Consider the following 21,237-nt stretch of genomic DNA (forward strand, 5'->3'; position numbering starts at 1 on the left):
CTCACTGTTGTGGCCTCTGCTCCGGACGTGCAGGCTCAGCGGCTATGGCTCACGGCCCCAGCCGCTCCGCGGTATGTGGGATCTTCCCGGACCAGGGCACGAACCCGCGTTCCCTGTATCAGCAGGCGGACTCTCAACCACTGCGCCACCAAGGAAGCCCAAGCTAGAGTGTTTTTAAGCAACTGTAAAGTGAACGAGCTTTGCCGCAGTCCAAGCTTTAACGAAAGCTTTGTAAAACTCATAAGCTTTGCTTCTTATACTTCTCTCATCATCTAAATGAATAACAGGATATACCAGAATGGTAGTGATTGCATAGAAAAGAAAAATAAGAGGCTCCTTGTGAGAATATGTTTTATTATAGCAGTCACAGTCCACGTGTGTACAGATTAATGACATGGGAGACTTTTGGTCTCCAAGCACAGTGCTCTCACTTAGTATACTATAATTTAAAATTAGATATTCATATTGTAGTGGAATGTGGGGTAATGGGCATAGTCAAACACAATTAGCTGGGAGTGAAAATTGGTACAAACTTTCTGGAGAGCAATTTGGTACCATTTACTAACACGCAAAGTGCACACAACTGTTGACACAGCTATTCTATTATAATTGCTTTATGTGATTTACTTTTATATATTCATAAATGTTTTCCAAGATGTATCATAATGTAGATTAGCTTGAAATAGCAAAATTAGGATACAGTTGAAATGCTAATAAATTAACTGAGTGATTAAGTAAACTATAGTACATGTACATGAGGTATATCTGCATGTGCTGATATGGAATATATTTTCAAAATATATTGTTATAACTAAAAACTGAAGAACAGACAAGATATAGTGTATGATCCCATTGTAAAAATAAAAGTTATGAGCAGAAGATAAAAAATAGAGGGTGGGGGACTTCCCTGATGGTCCAGTGGTTAAGACTTCGCCTTCCAATGCAGGGGGTGCAGGTTTGATCCCTGGTCGGGGAGCTAAGATCTCACATGCCTCACGGCCAAAAAAACCAAAAAAAATTAAAAAAACAAGTAATATTATAACACATTCAATAAAGACTTTAAAAATTGTCCACATCAAAAAAAAAAAAAAGCGTGGGAAGATGTGGTTTATTTTTCTGGAGATAGATGCAGGAATCATTTAAATCAAGTTAACTGTATTGCTAAGGATTATATTGTTCTGGTTACCTTTTTAATCACATCACTATGCAACTTTTTAACAATATTACAACAATATTCTCATGGGATTGTGGGCTAGTATTTTTAATGTACACATTTTTTTGAAAAAGAAAATAATATATAAGTATTCATAAAGTAGCTATGTTAAGATAAATGTTTATTTTCAAATAAAGTGATAAAATAGATTTTTATCTATTTAGTATGTTTTAGTAACAAAGCCATCTTTAATTATGTAAGCATCTTTGTGAGCATGATTCTTACCTAGTTTAGAAAATTTCAATCCTGAGATATTTGACCATTGTGAGTCTTTGAAAAACAGAAAATAAATCCTTGTTTATCAAAAATACAATAATAACTATTAGGATTATTTTGTTAAATAATTTTAATAAAAATCAATGTATAACATTGTTATACTAATCAAATAATTATTTGGACCCCTACAGATTGTAAAATATATACTGTTATAGAATGGATTTAAAGATATATAGGTCAAATGCATTTTGAAATTACTTTAAAATTATTAGTAGTAATTTTGAATGTTAAATCCATAAAAAACATTTAATGAAATGATGATACTACTACCAAGAATAAATATTTAAGCATTTATTGAGCTGGCAATCAGACAGTGAGCTATGCACTTTAAACACAACACTATGTGGAACTAAGATGGAAAACATTCTCAGAGCAACCTGGTAGAAAGAAAAACTAGAACTTTAAGAATAAGAGATGCTAAAATTAAAATAGGGAATAAAACCTCATGGAATTAGTGTTCTTTTCAGTAGTGATATGTCCTGCATCTGTTAGCAATATATCATGTTTATTGAGGTTCTTTCAGCACATGAAGCAAGCAGCATAGAGGACAGTCTTTGATAAATAGCTGACTAGCATTTCTGAATCATCAAGTGTATCAGGCAGAGTACATTACAGACAGTGTTTCACACAATTAAATCCTCAATTAGAACCTGAAAATCATCTCTACTACCCTAACGTGGAAGATTTAATGCTTTCATAATGGAATAAGTTTTTATATTCTTTGCCTTTCCTCTTTTATCATATCCTAATAAAAAAAAACCTTACTTGATCATTGAGATTGGCCTTCCTTATATTTCAAAATATAATAGTGCCATTTTTACAACTAGAATATGTATTTGGAAAACTCTATAACTGTGTTGACCTACCTGCTTTAATTTGTCAGACTGATAAGATAAAGCTTAAGTGAGTATTTTAGTTTAATAGAAATTTTAATAAAAATACTATCAGAAATTTAATCTTGATAGAAAAAAAGTCTCCTTGTAAAAAGATATTTTATTGCTGAGTGCCCAGTACAAAGGACGATACACAGAATAATTATATAAGAGCAATTTTGTTCCCCTGTTATAGCACTTAAGCACATTGCACATATATAAAAATGCTCTTTTTACATAAGAAGTTCTTATTTGGGCTTCCCTGGTGGCGCAGTGGCTGAGAATCCGCCTGCCGATGCAGGCGACACGGGTTCGTGCCCCGGTCCGGGAAGATCCCACATGCCGCAGAGTGGCTGGGCCCGTGAGCCGTGGCCGCTGAGCCTGCGCGTCCGGAGCCTGTGCTCCGCAATGGGAGAGGCCACAACAGTGAGAGGCCCGCGTACCGCCAAAAAAAAAAAAAGAAGTTCTTATTTTATGTTTAAGGAAATTTAAAATATATGGCAAACCATAAATAAATAAAAATTTAAAAATTACTCTTCAATCCATTCTGAAAGTCCTATGAATTTTTAGTGTTAATCCTGACAGAAGAAAAAGTCCTTCAGTATTAACTAAAAGTTTTGCAACAATCCGAGTGTTTATTCAAGAAATATGGCTGAATCTCAGAATAGTGATCTTCATGGCATTTTAACCTGCCCTAATTCTATCTTTCTGTCCCCAACTCTGTGATAGCCTTAAAAACCAAGACCTCCCAACAATAACTTTGAAAAACAGTTGTCAAGCAGTCGCTGAAAGGGGCAGAACAAATTTGGAGCTCCACAAAAGCTCTACCCTCAGATTTTTTTCACCGTTTTACCTATCCAGCAGCTTGCTGAAAAGCTTCCTTCTCAGGACTTGTCTTTATTTAATCTGGTTCAGAGCTTACTCTGTGCAGAAATCTTATTCCAAAAGCATTTGCTGAAAACAATAAGTGGCAATTTAACATCACAGCTGCCTGAGGCATCTTTACCAGCTGGGGCTGTCAAGACACTGACCAAAAAACTTAAAAGGAAAATCATGGGAATCAGATATCCATAGGACATTCTGAAAAGATAAGGCAAATTCTAGGGAATATCTAAAGGGACATGTATATACAGAGGGTATTGCACTTACCCAGGAAAGACTTGTAAAGCCTTAATTTAATATCTCTAGCCAACTTAATCTCAATGCAAGCAGAAAATGAAATATAAGAAATAAAAACTGCCTGCTGGAGTATTGAAGACATAGCCAAACACACGCACACACACACACACACACACACAGAGCCCCTTATCAAAGACTGGAAGTCTTTTTTTTTTTAAGACTTTAATTAATTTATTTATTTTTGCTGTGTTGCGCCTTCGTTTCTGTGCGAGGGCTTTCTCTAGTTGTGGCAAGCAGGGGCCACTCTTCATCGCAGTGCTCGGGCTTCTCGCTATCGCGGCCTCTCTTGTTGCGGAGCACAGGCTCCAGACGCGCAGGCTCAGTAGCTGTGGCTCACGGGCCCAGTTGCTCCGCGGCATGTGGGATCCTCCCAGATCAGGGCTCGAACCCACGTCCCCTGCATTAGCAGGCGGACTCTAACCACTGCGCCACCAGGGAAGCCCCGGAAGTCTTATTAATTCAAAGTATTTAAGGAAATCTCTGTCTAATAATTATGTGACCATTAAGCTAATCAGACAGAGACTTCAGTGACCACATATGACGAAGTATAAAGATTTAAAGACTAGTTCAGAAAAGTCTCTAAATAAACAAACAACAAGAATAACAATGATAATCCTTGGGTGAGGTAATGGGATGGGGAAGTATCTGATTTTCAGAATTGCTACATTGCATTTTTCATACATGTATCTGTTCCAGAAATGTATAAAGGACACTCACAAGCCAGAAATAGCAAAATAAATAAATAAATAAATAAATAAATAGACATCCTCTAAATAAGATATAGAAATGGCCAATAAGTACATGAAAAGAAGCTCAATATCATTAGCCACCAGAGAAATTCAAACTTAAACAAGATACTCTTTACATGCACTGGCATGACTATAATTAAAAAGACAAATAATAAAATGGGTTGGTGGTATTGTGGAGAAATTTGAAGCCTTATGCATTCTTAATGGGAATACAAAATGGTGCAGCCTCTTTGGAAAATAGTTTGACAGTTCTTCAAAAAATAATAAACATAATTATCATATGATCCAAATACTCCATTTCTAGATAAGGTAACTGAAAGCATATGTTCACACACACACACACACACACACGCACACACACCTTGCATGTAAATATTCATAGCAATATTATTCATAATAGCCAAAAGTTAAAACAACTCATATGTTCCTCAACTGATGAAAAGATAAATAAAATGTGATATATCAATAAATCGATTTTTTTGGACATAAAAAAGAATGAGAATGGTATTAGAAACCAAAATCTAGATATCAGCAGTGCTCATCATTATTGAGTTGTTGCTATTTATCCTTTCAATACACAGAGCTTGGAAATATATATAACATGTTGTGCATGTGTGTGTGTATGTGTACATACACATATTTATTTCTATTATCTCTATACCTATACCTATAGCAATATACTAAAATCCATAAGTTCAGGCAAATATCTTCAGTGTCAGTCCAGTACTACAGGGTTCATTTCAGTTTATTCTCTTCCCTTATTTGTAACTCTTTTATCCAAAAGTGAGAAATCTGTCTCCTATAATTATCAATTATTTTTACTTACTTGATCAATGACTAAAATGATGTATAGGTAGCAGCCATCCACCCACCAATCCCAGCATAAAGATATTTCCCACTTCACTTTTGTTCTAAGATCATTGCTGGGCCACTACTATCTTCACCTCCTGCCCAAATAACCTCTTCACCCAAATGATGCTTCAACCCAGCGTGACATGCTGCCAACACATCCTCCCTACCCACAGAGAACCTTCGTACTCTATACAAACTTCAACGTACTGTTCAGCTTTAAATACCCCCATGGTGCCATCTTTCTCACCATACTGGTGTTGCCTTATCCCATGCCAGGCCTTCATTGTCACCTTGCTTCATAATTGCTTTCCTCACCCCACTTGGGCTCCAATGCCCTACTCTAGGACTCCTACCTACCATAGATGCCTTTCTCACACTCCTTGATCTCTGACACACAAGACTGGTCATTCTCCCACCCAAATGTTCCCCTCACCCTGCTTTGGCTCTGAAATTTCCCTGCAGATCCATCACTGCTCCCCCACCTACTGAATGGCTATTCTCCTTACTCTGTTCCAGTTAAGACAGTCCCCACTGGGTCACCATAGCTGCCCCTCACTCTTCTCACATGATAGACATCTTCCTTGGTCTCCGTAAAACAGACTTAATCTATAAGGAAGGGAAGGGAAAAAAATGGAAGGAGAGGTGAACAAAAAGGCAAGTAAGAAGAAGAGCTATAACTTCCTTACCAAATTTTCACCATATATTTGGAACATCTTATTATGTTTATAAACATGTGTCAACATAAATATTTTTTATAATATTCTGACATATTGACCTATAATAATTTAGTAATTTTCCAATTTGAGATATGTATTTATTTCCAATTATTTTTCACAATTAGAAATTTAAAGAGGTCAAATAATTGTATTGGTTTTAGAGCTTTAAATTGTTTTCCTGAACTTTTGGGGTTATTTGTGTTTCACCACCTGTATGTAAGAAAACATTTTCTCCTTGTCTTCTCTTGACATTTTAGTTTGGGATATTATTTATTGTATAATATGAGAGATAAAATGTAGCATCTCATTTAATTTTGTCTTTGGTTGCTAGCAGGATTTGTTATTGTTTTATATGCATGTTTATCATTTGCATTTTTAGTCTCGTGAATTTATTGTGTATATCCCCAAACCATCTTCCCTATTTTGTTTTATTCTATTCATTAATTTTCATGTGTTCCTTAGACAAGATAGATAAATAGGGTTATAAGATTAACAAATGCTTAACTTTTTCCTACCCATGTTTAGTGTGAATATTTTCTGAATTCAGTTTTGCCATTTCTATAAGGCTTTGGTTATAAAAATATTTTATTTTTTAAGTAAATATTTAAAAGTAATTTATTTTATGATTTATATCCGTGATTTAAATTTCTAAAATCCTTCCTTATCATATGAACTTATATAGACATATATATATTGCCTAAAGTTTTTCTAGTTCTTTTATCATTTCTTTTCAAAATATAATTCTTATTGATCTAAAATCATTTTGGCATTGAGTACAAGTGATTATTCATAAAGCATTTATCAACTAATGCAACTAATTGCAAAGCACTGAGGCATATTTCTGTCTTCTAGATTTCATTTGTCAATTTCTATGCCAGTTTAATGTGTTATTATAATGCATATTAATATGCTATAGAAAAAAATCCTCTTCCATTAAGTTTTTCAGAATTTTCTGATATTCTTATGCATTTACTTTATAGATGAATTTTAGAATGATTTAGTCATTAATATATTGCACGCACAACTTGATTGGAATTGTGTTAAATATGCATATCAATTTGGGGAGGGTGTATGATTATCCTCTGTAAGACATTCAGCCAAAATTTCACTTGTGGCCTTCAATTTTTATGACTTTTTAAATTTGTAAATCCTGTGGATTTCTTATTAAATTCAGCCCTTGTTTTATGTTTTTGGTTACTTTGATAATAGACTGTTCATTTTTCCTTTTTAGTTTTTACCACATTTTTCTTAGCATATCAAAAAGACATCGATTTTTTTTGTACTCCTTTTTCAATGCTACAAGTCATCTTAAATTCTAAAAATTCTCATGTTTTTTTCAGTCAAATCCGTAAGTGTATATTTTTAAAGTGAAAATATGCTTGGTATATATGATTTTTCTTTTGTTTGGTAACCTACATTAAAAAAAATTATTTCATTACTGACTAAATAATATGTAGTATTTTGCATAATTTTATCACAAATAAAAGTGATCTTTTCACTTCTGAGTATATTTAAAAAAAAAACTTTTTAAGTGCATTCTCCTTACTAGTAATAATCTATCTTACAAAAGAACAAACTTCATGATTTCCCTAGTTTTCAACATTTGGTTAATATCCTTTTGTTTCTTTTCTCTTTAGCTATTGAAATAATTCTGTAGAAGATAGCAGTGAAGATTGTATCTTTAAAGTTAGATAATTTTGAGCATGAAACACAGAGCAATAATTTACTTGTTGTGTGATAGACACATTCTTCAATTAAGGATGTTAAGAAGGAAGTATACCCAATAGGATGCTTGGAAAGATTAAATGAGGTCGGGCATGTAATGTGCTTAACAGCATGCCTGCCACATAGTAAATGCTAAATAAATAAATATATACACACAGGAAAAGACAAGAAAAAAGTGAAGACCACATGGAGACAGCTTCCTAGAAGTTAAAATAAGGAGTACAACTTCATAAACATATTTAAGGAATTGAAATATTACTTTAAAAACAAAACTTTTTGAGATAATTTAAAATGTTTTTCGATGTAATGCAGTTATAAGAAATAATGCAGAGAGATTCTGAGAAACCTCTACCCAGTTTCCTCTAATGGTGATATCTTGCAAACTATAGTACAGTATCACAAAAAGTATATTGACATGGATTCAGTTGAGATACAGAACATTTCCATCACCACAAGGACCCCCTCATTATCCTTTTTGGCTATACACAAATTATTCCCCACATATCTGTCAACCGTTAATCTTTTTCATTTCATACTTTTGTAATTTTAATATAAATGGAACAATAAAGTATGCAGCCTGTATTAAAGCCTGATTGACTTTTTTCACCCAACATAATTCTCTAGAAGTTCATCCAAGTTGTAGCATACATCAATAGTCTGTTCCTTTTTAAATTGCTGAGTAGTATTCCATGGTATGAATGTAGCACAAGTTGTTTATTCACCCATTGAAGAACATCTGGGTTGTTACCTGTTTTGGGATATTACAAATAAAGCTTCTCAAAATATTCATGTACAGGTTTTTAAGTGAACATAACTTTTCATTTCTCTGGTATAAATGTTCAGAAATGCAACTTTTGTGTTATATAGTAACTACATGTTTAGCCTTATAATAAACTGTCAAACCATTTTTCAGAGGAACATAGTCCCATCACCAAGACACGATTGATTTATTTTCTCCACCTCCTTTAGAGCATTTGATATTGTCATTATTTTTTATTTTAGCTATTCTGATAGGTTTGTAGTAATATCTCATTGCAGTATGATTTGTACTTCACTACTGATTGGTGAAATAGGATGTGCTTTTATGTATTTACTTGCATTTGTGTATTTTCTGCAGTGAATATCCAAACATTTTCTTCTATGGTTGCTACGAAAAGTTCTATAGTTTTGCATTTTAAGTCCATGATCCGTTTTGAGTTATTTTTTTATAACGTGTGAGATTTATGTCAAGGTTCTTTTTTTTCTTCTTCTTTTTTTTTTTTTTTTTTTTTTTTTTTGCCTATAGATGTCCAATTTGTTCTAGCACCATTGTTCAAAAGAGTATCCTTTCTCCAATGAATTGTTTTTACATATTTGTCAGAAATCATTCGGTTTTCTTCCCACTGGACCCCTCTGGAACTCCCTGGTAGGGAAATCAGAGCACAGCCCGCTCTGCCAGAGAAGGGTTGCTTTATTCCAGCTGATAGGGGAGGGAATATATTCTCCCTCCTTGAGTCATGGACACTACCAGGCAGGGGAATTGGAGTACTGTTTGCTTCTGCCAGGTGGGGGATGGACAGCCCCCTGAAGATGTGTGATGGGGGTGGTTTCCATTGGTATTAGTTTGGAGAAGGACGGGTATTGGCAAAAAGGTCTCCTGTCCTTAGGCCATCATTATCCTAGGCATAAGCTTCTTGGAGATTTTTGCCTGTGTCTGTTGGCAGTTCCTGATTGGTGACTTCTGCAGCCTTCTGTCTGGGATATATGGGAGGCAATAATTCCAAGCAATTAACTCAATTTCGTTTCTTTTTATGGCTGAGTAATATTCCATTGTATATATGTGCCACATCTTCTTTATCCATTCATCTGTCGGTGGACACTTAGGTTGCTTCCATGTCCTGGATATTGTAAATAGAGCTGCAATGAACATTTTGGTACATGACTCTTTTTGAATTATGGTTTTCTCAGGGTATATGCCCAGTGATGGGATTGCTGGGTCATATGGTAGTTCTGTTTTTAGTTTTTTAAGGAACCTCCATACTGTTCTCCATAGTGGCTGTATCAATTTACATTCCCACCAACAGTGCAAGAGGCTTCCCATTTCTCCACACCCTCTCCAGCATTTATTGTTTGTAGACTTTCTGATGGTGGCCATTCTGACTGGTGTGAGATAATATCTCATTGTAGTTTTGATTTGCATTTCTCTAATGATTAATGATGTTGAGCATCCTTTCATGTGTTTGTTGGCAATCTGTATATCTTCTTTGGAGAAATGTCTATTTAGGTCTTCTGCCATTTTTGGATTGGGTTGTTTGTTTTTTTGATATTGAGCTGCATGAGCTGCTTTTGTATATTTTGGAGATTAACCCTTTGTCAGTTGCTTCATTTGCAAATATTTTCTCCCATTCTGAGGGTCGTCATTTCGTCCTCTTTATGGTTTCCTTTGCTGTGCAAAAGCTTTTAAGTTTCATTAGGTCCTGTTCGTTTATTTTTGTTTTTATTTCCATTTCTCTAGGAGGAGGGTCAAAAAGGATCTTGCTGTGATTTATGTCATAGACTGTTCTGCCTATGTTTTCCTTTAAGAGTTTGATAGTGTCTGGCCTTACATTTAGGTCTTTAATCCATTTTGAGTTTATTTTTGTGTATGGTGTTAGGGAGCGTTGTAGTGAGGTGAATGGACCTAGAGTCTGTCATACAGAGTGAAGTAAGTCAGAAAGAGAAAAACAAATACTGTATGCTAACACATATATTTGGAATCCAAGAAAAAAAAAAAAAGGTCCTGAAGAACCTAGGGCAAGACAGGAATAAAGACACAGACTTACTAGAGAATGGACTTGAGAATATGGGGAGGGGAAAGGGTAAGTTGTGACAAAGTGAGAGAGTGGCATGGATATATATACACTACCAAACGTAAAATAGATAGCTAGTGGGAAGCAGCCACATAGCACAGGGAGATCAGTTCAGTGCTTTGTGACCACCTAGAGGGGTGGGATAGGGAGGGTGGGAGGGAGGGAGACGCAAGAGGGAAGAGATATGGGAACACATGTATATGTATAACTGATTCATTTTGTTATAAAGCAGAAACTAACACCATTGTAAAGCAATTATACTTCAATAAAGATGTTTAAAAAATAAATACATAAATAATTCCAAGGAATTCATCACCAATATTGTTTATCCTCATCCTAGTCATTCATGTTACTGTCTTTTCATTCTGTATTTTAGAAACATGTCTCAACTTTATCCTTTATATATTTGATTGGACTTTCTGCAGTGTTAATTCTGTTTACCTGGCTTCTATGTGGATAATTTTGTGTTCTTTTTTATCCCTCCAGTATTTTTTCCTGGGTCCTCTTCTTATCAGTTAATTTACTTCTCCCTTTCCTGCTTCAGCACATTTGTTGTTTATTCATTATTCCTTATCTTGTTTAGTAGAGGTCATATCTTTAGTCCTACTTGGGAACATAGAACAGATTATGTACATATACACAGCATTTTTTCTTCATTATTAAAGTGCTGTTCTTTTTAGTTTTCAATATAATATTTCCTTTCAAATGTCAGCATTACTTATAAGCCCAATTTTTGATATCTTTCTAAATGACTAAAAATTTACTGTTTGTCACCAGGCATGGTGCCTGGTCTTATCCATTTCTTGGTTTTAGAATCCTTCCGTCTATTCTTTAGTTTCTGTTGCTTCTAGCAGAGAATCATTGATGTAGTTCATCGGAATAGGTTTTCACCAACTCTTACTGCTCTTTTCTTTAACTTTAAACAGAAGAATGTGTCTTCCAAAATATCGGAAAAATCTTAAGTTTTTTCAAACATGCAGGTAATGAAAAGGACTCTTTCTTAATCAGGCTCTGCCTCAACCTACCCAGACCAACACCTTATGCTCTTTGATGACAACTTTCAACATGCAGAGTGCTAACATCACTCTTTAACTATAACCTGGTGATAGCCTAAGAATTGCAGTACCTGGATGGATGATAAAAATATGGATGGCACATAAGACAAAGAAAAGAGGTGAGAAAGAAGCTTAAGAAACGATACTATCTTGGTTACTCAATAAAGACTGATAGAGTAGGGACAGTGTCACGTTTTTAATTTTTTCATCAAAATCTTCATCTTAATGGAGGGAGAAAAAAGTAGTTAAGGCCAAAATCATATTATTTCTACTTTCAATGTAATAATGCTGATCTCAAACGTATATATATCCAAATGGGTTAACATTCAGATCCTTCAACACTTTGCTGAAATTTTATTGCATAATCTTACTCTTTTTCCATGGTAGTATTATTTATAGTTTTGTTGTGCTCACGGACACTGTGATGTGGAAACAGGAGTAATTAAATCAGGAACTGCCATTCTGGTGTTATATTAATTCAGAACTTAATGCACATTTCAAAAGGAATGTAAGAAATATGTTAGAAGTTAGAATCTTTTATAAAAGTACATTACAGAAATTCAGATGCATGATTGATTAAGTTATTCCTTACAAATACAAATAGGAGCCAGATCTTACTCCCCTCCAAAAAGACACATTTTATTTAATAGCTCATTATGTTAGATTTGTTTATTGCTCTAGAAAATGTCATCATGGTAGTGGAGTCAGGCAGATAAAGCAAAAATTAATTTAAAACCTATCATAGGGCTTCCCTGGTGGCGCAGCGGTTGAGTCCGCCTGCTCATGCAGGGGACGCAGGTTCGTGCCCCGGTCCGGGAGGATCCCACATGCCGCGGAGCAGCTGGGCCCGTGAGCCATGGCCGCTGAGCCTGCGCGTCCGGAGCCTGTGCTCCGCAACTGGAGAGGCCACAACAGTGAGAGGCCCGCATACCGCAAAAAAAAAAAAAAACACCTATCATATACTGACAAATCATATCAATACAGGAAAACTTTTAAGAGACAAAGAAAAATGTAAGTTTGGATATTGTACTGCCATGCTCTCAAAATTTGGCAATAATTTTAAAAATATCTCAACAGGGAACTGAGGTTTACCTATTAACAGTAAGGTACAAATGTGAGAAAATGCACACTGTGTGAATGAATGCATGAATAACTGAAAGAGAGGGAGTCTGACGTGAAACAAAAAATAAGAATGAAAGTCTTGGTGGATCCCAATACATATTCAGTATGACAGCCAAAAAACTGTCCTTACAAGTTGCCATTTGAGGGCGGTGAGTAAATACCATTATTATTTTATGTTAATGAAACAATGTGAAGTGAGTGGAACAAATAGAGTCCTGGTATAAATAATTGCCAAAGGTTTTTACACTTTAGGTTTAAGCATAAAAATAAAATGCCAATTGCACATTTCATTACTACATGATTGCATAGTCTTGGCATTTTAATCTTATTCATGGAATTAGGCAGATAGGCAACTAACTTCATATATTCTAGTATCTTTGAGGAATTCTTTTTTAGATAAAAAATGAAAATAGATTTAAAATGTGCATTTTGGAAAAATATATGATAAAATACTGACATATCTGTAGGCAGCATGACATTCCCTAGCAAACTACTGACAGCTGGAGAGCTTCATCAACCCAGTTTGCAGTCAGCTGTTTCAAATGGCATAAATTCTCCACAAAACTGCATAGATACATTTATCAATTTCTGCAGGTTGTGAATTATAGATCTGTTTAAGACTGTGTTAGGCGTGCAAACTCAAAGAAAAAAATGAGCCAACAGTTGAAAACTACTAATTTTATAGTATCTAGAATAGTTGTTAAGCATTCCAACTTAGAGCTAATTTATTCAGTGTGTCAAAGATAACAACAATGAGGAATAGCTTTCATAATATATAAAATCTTAATAAATACAATTTTATTTTATATATTTAGGAGGTTGATAACATGTCATTCTCCATGCTTTTTGTTGTCTGGCTAAATCATGAGAGGAGAATATTATGATATCAATTTTCTGTATTTTTCTCACCAAATTCTGTGTGGTTGTGACAGAGATTGCTTGTTTTTCACCAAAATCCTTTTTCTACTCTTTCCATTAAAAAAAAAAGAAAAGAAAAAAGAAAGAACTGTAGCTGGATATATACTACTGCTCAGCTAAACTATCCTTTCCAGCCTTCCTTATAGTTAGAAATGGTGAGGAAATTTTTGCTAATTGAATGTAAACCAAAGTGATATCTGTCACTTCCATGTTTGGATGTTATAAAAACAGTATGCTAATTCCATACTTCCTTTCCCCTCCTTGCCAGTGAAACTCAGACATGGCAGTGACCCAGCTTCAACCATGCAATAACAGCATGCCCTAGTACAGGGGTTGGCAAACTGTAGCCTACAAGCCAAATTCCTCCTTCTGCCTGTTTTTAAAAACTTTTTACTGGAACATAGCCACGTCCATTCATGACATAGAGCCTATGGCTACTTTCGCACAACAATGGCTGAGTTGAGTAGCTGCACCATATACCGTATACCCTGGAAAGCCTAAAATATTTATACTCTGTCCCTTTACAGAAAAAGTTTGCAGGTCCCTGCCCTAGAGAATCGCAGAACATGATGGAAGCAGTCTGAGTCCCTGGATGAGCACACTGATTGAGCAGGGCTGTACCACTACCCTGGACTCATCACTCCAGGAGTGTTATAGGAGACAGAAATTTATTTTCTTTAAAACCACTGTATTATTGGGTCTCCTAATTACCAGCAGCTTGCTATTTTCCTAAATCAAGCCCCTCTGAAAAGGATATGAAAATGAACAGCAGCAAGAAAATAATATGAGTTCCCAAAATTTAAGCTAAATATCTAATCAACACTGTCCTAACTCTACAACATAACATACTTCATTCTGGAATTTTTTCTCTTTAATAATAAGCATCGTAGAGACAAGTATACTATTTTACTATAATTAATATGCAGGTAGTATAGCTAACAAGTTTCATGGAGGATATCCATTTTGCTAACAAATGTTTGTCTTCAGTACCATATGAGAATTAATACACCTTTTAAATTTAATATCCAAAAAATGTATGTGTGCAATTTTAACATAACTGGTCTTAAGTTCTGTAATGAACATCTTTTCATTTGTTCAAAGAGAATATCTGACTTATCTGGTATATAAACCAAGTTATTATTGTCAAAGTTATTCCATTAAATGCTCTCCGATCTTGAACCATATATCTAGAGAAGGGTCACTGATATTTTTTTAGGTTTTAAGAATGATATAATAACAGAATATGCTGTATTCTGAAAACAATGCAAAAACATGAATACTGATTATTGGAATATCCTGTTCATCTCTTCTAGCTATAGCATCTTCTACAATGAAAGCATGAATTCTAATTTTATCTGTGTACTTGCCAGGTTTTCTATCAATTTGTAATTATACTATCTGTAGTAAAATTTCAACAAGAATAATAGTGTTAGTAACTTCGGCAAGAGAAACACAATGGTTCATGGCAATCAAGGTGGACTTTTTCTAAGGTACCTAAAACAGAGAAGTTATACATTTGAAATTGAGCTAAAAACTAAATATGAGCATTTTACATTAAAAATAGTACACAAAATTATTTATGAATGTGTGTAATTCATTTGAAGTGTCAATAATTTGCAATCAGTATAAGACTACTCTTCATTTTCCAAATTTAAAAACAATGCTGTAACCAAACATAATCATACCTTGTTTAAAAGCCCTTTCTAAATTGTTTCATATTACTTGAGAAGCTTTAGGAATAGCCTAGCAAACTGACCTCAAGACAATCTAAGGCCTAAGAAAAATGAAAATTAGCCACCAGGATTGGGTAATAATGAAGTAAGAGACCCTGTTAGTTTTGCTTAAATACAAGGCAATGTTCTTCTCTCTTAAAGCGTGGGTGCTCCTAATCTGGAAAAATAGATACTGAGTTCACCTAAATATCCCCTATTTATTTTTTTTAACCTTTCAATTATAATTTTTTAAAAACAATTGTCAACTGAAAAGGACATTTTGCTGGAATTTCTTTAGATGTTGTACTGTTTTGCCACATATTCACAAAAACAGAAAATGATGAAAACTCTCCTCCACAACATTTAAAACTAAAAGTGACAGATTAAAAATGTGGGAGCAATTGATATTAAATGTAAGACAAATAGAACTAGGATAAGAAAAATCTACCAGCTCCCAACATAGCGCTGATTTGTTTTGTGAAACAGGAATCAGGTGAGGAATCTAGAATCTCAATTTTTCCATATTTTCAGTATGTAGGACTTGGCAAGAACATTACCTTGTGAGGTTAAGTATTCCTCCCAATTTATAAACCCTCCACATTTTTATATGATATTGTTTGCTGTAACACAAGTGATTTTGCAATTCAAAAAATAAAAATGAAAAGAGTTAGTAACAATGGAATGTTTTTAGAAAATTCTGGGACTCATCATCTCCAAAAGTAAATTTTAGAGCATGATAGCATGCCAATAATAAGCTTTGAGTGCTGGACCTTTTGTTCAGAGAATTGTACTTGTACATACATTGCATTCAGAATATCAGAAAAACAAAACTAGAGACAGCAGAAAAGAACATTACACTATTTTATAAAAGGTATATTACACTGTATTATAAGAGGTATAAAGGTATAAAAGTTTAATGGCTCTAGAGGAATTCAGTTCACCTTGCTTGGCTTCTAAAAGTAATAACAGAAAATCAGAAGTATTCCTTATTAAATAACATAAACTGTTTACTTTAAATTCAAAATCTCATTAGCACCATTATAATATCATCTTGGCAACACTAAGAAAAAAATGATACTACGAAAAACAGAATGTGTAATACAAAAGACCAGAGAAGATTTCACAGATAGACAAAAGACACAGCCAATAAAAATACTGATTGAAATTAAAAGCAAAAAGATGCCATGTTATGATATGGGTAATATGTACTCATGACCCAAATAAATTGACCATATACAATGATCAGAATTTTAACAAAAGTCCATGTACCTACTAGTCATGTTTGTTGCTTATTTGTGAACAATATAATCAGACTCTGATTGAATTAAGCAGAAAATACTTTATTGATACTAATGTTGACAGTTCACTGAATCTCTAGAAGGAGAGAGAAACAGGCTTAGAAAGTCAGCAGGAGGAAAAGAAAACTGGCCAGCCAGAGCTATTGGTCAATTATCATTCACCAAACAGTCTAGTGAAGGCATCAGTTGCCAACAGCCCTCAACACCAGATGGCACACCCTGAACCATGGATACCATTTGAAATGGATATTGGATGCTACCATTAGCAATGATGCTGCTGTCTCCCATGAAAACTACATGTTGCTCCTTCCACTAAAGGCAGCATTTGGCTCCAAATGCATTTTTCATGGTTCTGCTTCTTTGCATCATTAAATCCTGCATACAAGTCAGAGGTAAGAGTCTGAGGCTAAGCAATTTTTGTGTGTTCTGGTTGAAAGGACAACTAGGGAAGTAAATATGTAGGGTTTTTTTTGGTTTCATATTATTAGAGTCAAACTCTATGCTTATATGTATAGACAGTTCCCCAGAGAAATGAGGTTATGTGTTGGGAAGCCAAAAAGAAAAAGGAAAAAAAAATGTCCTAAGTAATTCCAACTTTAGTTTCACAATGTCATTATAAACCTTTCTCCCTATCATTTCACTCTCCCCAACTATGTTCCCACTAACATAATCCAATTATCTTCAAGCAATACAAATTATATCTCAAGGCTCATTAATTCCACATTTATCCCCAAGCTAAATACATCTAGGTGATGGCCATTCTTTTTTTTAGTTTCCTAGACTCAGAAATGAAGCCGGAAAAAAAAAAAAAAGAAAGAAAGAAAGGAAGAAAAAAAGAAAGAAAGAAAGAAAGAAATTTCACTACATAAATAGATATAACATATAATAAGATTATACATCAGAATAATATGTATGTATATTATACTTATCTATATATGTATTACATCTTTGAAATATATGTACATCCATCTATGTGATATATATTACTACAACAGGTTATATATGATATATATATGATATACATATATGTGTGATACAACAGGAAGAGATGCTGGCATAGGACACAGTTCTCAGTTCTCACTTCACCTCTCTAACTGGCACTAGGGCATGGCTGTCACAAATGATTTCACTCTCGTTATTCATTCCTTTTTCTTTTTCTATATCTTCAACTATTGCTTTAGTGCAATAATTTTTTTTTATCCTGATGAACCTAAAATTTTGTCTCATGGATGTAAGCTCTTAATTACATGCACATGAAGTTATATTGGTGGTCTTAAACTAAACAGGAAGTACCCAAATGGCCCTCCATATAGAGTAAACATTTACTTAACTTTATGCCAGTGTGTTTGTTAATGAAGGATGCATTCTAGGTTCACATTCCTGCCCCTTTCTTCCCTCTTGTCCTCCAGCAAACACTACAACTTCCTGTTTATTTTGAAAACAGATTATTAATTACAATAATCAAATAATCTGTCCCACTTTGGCATCGCAGAGACAAGATATGTGCATTTTGGCATTGGAAAAAATCATCTCATCTATGGATCATTGACCTGAGCATATTTTGAATGCTTACTTGCTTAGTGTTGGCATCCCTTATTCTTTAAGGCTAGGTATTACATCTGGGTAGTAGGTTATATATAGTAACACCAGCAAATCTATTGAACAGTTCTCTCATTTGCTCTCAGATAAGTTCCCAAAGGTGAAGCAATGTGGGTAGGCTACCATGATATAATCAAAGGCGTTCAATATAACCACAAAAGTCTTCAATAATTCTGCAGAAAAAAAAAGGCAGGCATGGAAAGCAAAAAGAAATTCAAAATAAGTGTATATTTTCCTGAGAAATATTATAGTCCCATTCATAACAGAAAAGGTTCCAGGGTAATCAACTGCTGTAGGGAATAGGCTGGTCACATGGTGTATATTGCCACAGTGGGCTTGGCTGGTTTCTACTGGAGGGAAATTGGTTCATATGAAGAGAGAAACTTCATACAAGGAGAGAAAGATGTTAATTGAGGTCCTTTAATAACTTCCATCCTGCCATTAAGTCCACAAATATATGAGTTCTGCTTAGAGTTCTTTCCTGACTGTTCTGTCTAAAACATCACCTGTCCTCATTTAATCTCTATCCCCTTACTCTGCACATAGCACTCTCTGACATAATATCATATATTTATGTTGTCTATTTGATTCGCTAGTTTTTAAGCCAAGAATTTTGCCTGATTTGTTTAGTTCTATATTTCTTGCACCTAAAATAGCTCCTGGCACATTAGAACTCCCCAATAATCCTAATATTGGTTGAGTGAGTAAATATACCCACTGAACAAACATGGCAGAAGATAGGAAAAAGTGTTGAATTAATCATCTGTCGGTTTTTCTGGTGATTTCCAAAAACCTTTTCAGCAAATAGTCACTTTAATCATAACTCATAGGCCACCTATATTTTTGTGCTATAGACTATTAAAATGCTTTTTGCAAACACTCTTGACACCAGTTCAAAGTCCATAACCATCTAACAAAAAAGAAAAAAAAATGACAACTTGTAAATAAATGCATATACTTTTCTCAGGCCTGATCTTCTAGGCAAAGAGAAAACAAAAACAAAAGTAGTCCTTGAAGTTCTGCCTACTAGAAAGATTTCCCATCCTAACTGTCCTTCTGGACATTTTTCAGAAGATTTCAACATATTGGAAAAAGGCGTTTGTGGGTACAATAGGAACCAACACTCTGGTATTCTTTAGTTATTTTAGTTTAGTTTATTTTACAAGTATTTTTCTAATCTGTGATAGCTTTTGGCTTATTCTATAATAATGGTACTTACATTTATAGTAAGAAAATAAATGGAATAATTCTACCTAAAAATATCTTTTCCAACTATACTACCCAACTTAGGAACTTTGGAAATAAGCCTGTGGTTATTATGGGGTCTACTGAGGTTTACTTGGAGTTAGACTTGTATCCAAACTCCTTTTAATAACTGCCCTACATAAGCCATCACAATGAGCAGCAAAGGATCTTTCTGGATCTGCAGGAATTAGTGTTAGTCTCCCATAATTCTGGAAATGTCTGGGTATTTCGGTTTCCTTAGTGCAAAGGTAGCCTGGTAATTATTTCCAGAACCCTAGAGAAGGCTATAAAGAACATTCACCACATACTCTAATGATGTTATGGCAGGATCCTTCCCTGGTTGTACTAAGATTTTTCTTCATTAAAGGTTTCCAAGGTATTTTTACTGGCTCAGGTCTTGGTAATGGCTTATTACCATGTCAGACCAGTTGTCTTTATGTCCACCTTGCTCCTGCTTCTTCCTAAGTGTCCATTTTGGTCTCTGCCATCCTAGGATCCTGGGAGCCAGTATTATGTGACACGTGTCTCACAGATACCTCCAGGCTATAGGGAATATCCACTAATAAACTTTTTAAATATCTGGAGATCCTTTCTAAAAATGTTTAAATGTTTTAAATAGACTTTATTTTTTAGAGTGGTTTCATGTTTATAGCAAAAGTGATTGGAAAGTATGTCGAGTTCCCATATATCCTCTATTCCCACACACGCACACCCTTCCCCACCACTGACATCCAGAATCGCCATGGTACATTTGTTACAAGTGATGAACCTACACTGACACATCATTTTCACCTAAAGTCCATTGTTTATACTAGGGTTCACTCTTGGTGTGGTACATTCTATGGGTTTTGACGAATGTGTTATACACGTATCCCCCACTGTAGCATTTTACAGAATATTTTCACTGTCCTAAAAATTCTCCAGGCTCTATTCATCCTGCCCCTCCCCAATCACTGAAAACCACTGACCATTTGCCATTTCCAGAATGTCATATAGTTGGAGTAATACAGTATGTATCCTTTTCACATTTGCTTCTTTCACTTAGAAATATGCACTTAATTTCTTTTTTTTTATTGTTGAATTTTAAGAGTTCATTGGATGATAGTTCTTTGGATAACAGTCCTTTATCAGATATGTGATTTGCAAATATTCTCCAAGTCCATGTTATGCTTTTTTATGCTCTTGACAGTGTTTTTTGAAGTTTTTGAATCTTAATGAAGAACAGATTATCAATTTTTTCTTTCATGGGTAGTGCCTCTGGTATTGTATCTAAAACATAAATGCCATACTCAAGGTCATCTAGGTTTTCTGTTATCTTCTAGGGGTTTATAGATTTGTATCTTACATTTAGATTTATGATCCATTTTGTGCTAATGTTTTGAAGCATATGTTTCTAAATTCTTTTTTTCTGTTTTTGCATGTGGTGGTCCAGTTGTTCCAGCATCATGTAGATCATCTTTGTTCCATGGTACTGCATTTCCCCCCTTTGCTGAAGATCAGTTGACTATATTTATGTGAGTACATTACTGGGCTTTCTATTTTTTCCATTGAATTATTTTTTGCCAGTACTATACTGTCTTGATTACTGTAACTTTATAGTAAATCTTGAAGTCATATAGTGTCAGAGTTTTGATTTCTGTTCTTTTCCTTCAAAATTGTGTTGGCTATTCTGGGTGTTTTGCCTCTCCATATGAACTTTAGAATCAGATTGTCAGTATTATCAAAATAACTTGCTGGGATTTTTATTGGGATTCATTGAACATATAGATCAAATTGGGGAAAACTTACATCTTGACAATCTTCCTATCTGTGAATGTGGAATATCTCTCTATTTAGTTCTTCTTTGATTTTGTTGCTCAGAGTTTTATTGTTTTTCTC

General features: G+C 34.5%; 1 long non-coding RNA gene across 1 annotated transcript in view; it reads left to right on the top strand.

The window, feature by feature from the left end:
- The window catches only part of LOC307186179, a 332,682-nt gene extending 311,804 nt beyond the window's left edge, over positions 1–20,878 (top strand). The window contains exon 4 of the long non-coding RNA XR_013828263.1: positions 20,792–20,878. This is a non-coding gene — a long non-coding RNA (uncharacterized lncRNA). The remainder of the gene's footprint in view (positions 1–20,791) is intronic.
- The last annotated feature ends 359 nt before the right edge of the window (positions 20,879–21,237 follow it).

Source organism: Stenella coeruleoalba (genome assembly GCF_951394435.1).
Source record: "Stenella coeruleoalba genome assembly, chromosome: 4".
In the NCBI taxonomy this organism is placed as follows: Eukaryota; Metazoa; Chordata; class Mammalia; order Artiodactyla; family Delphinidae; genus Stenella; species Stenella coeruleoalba.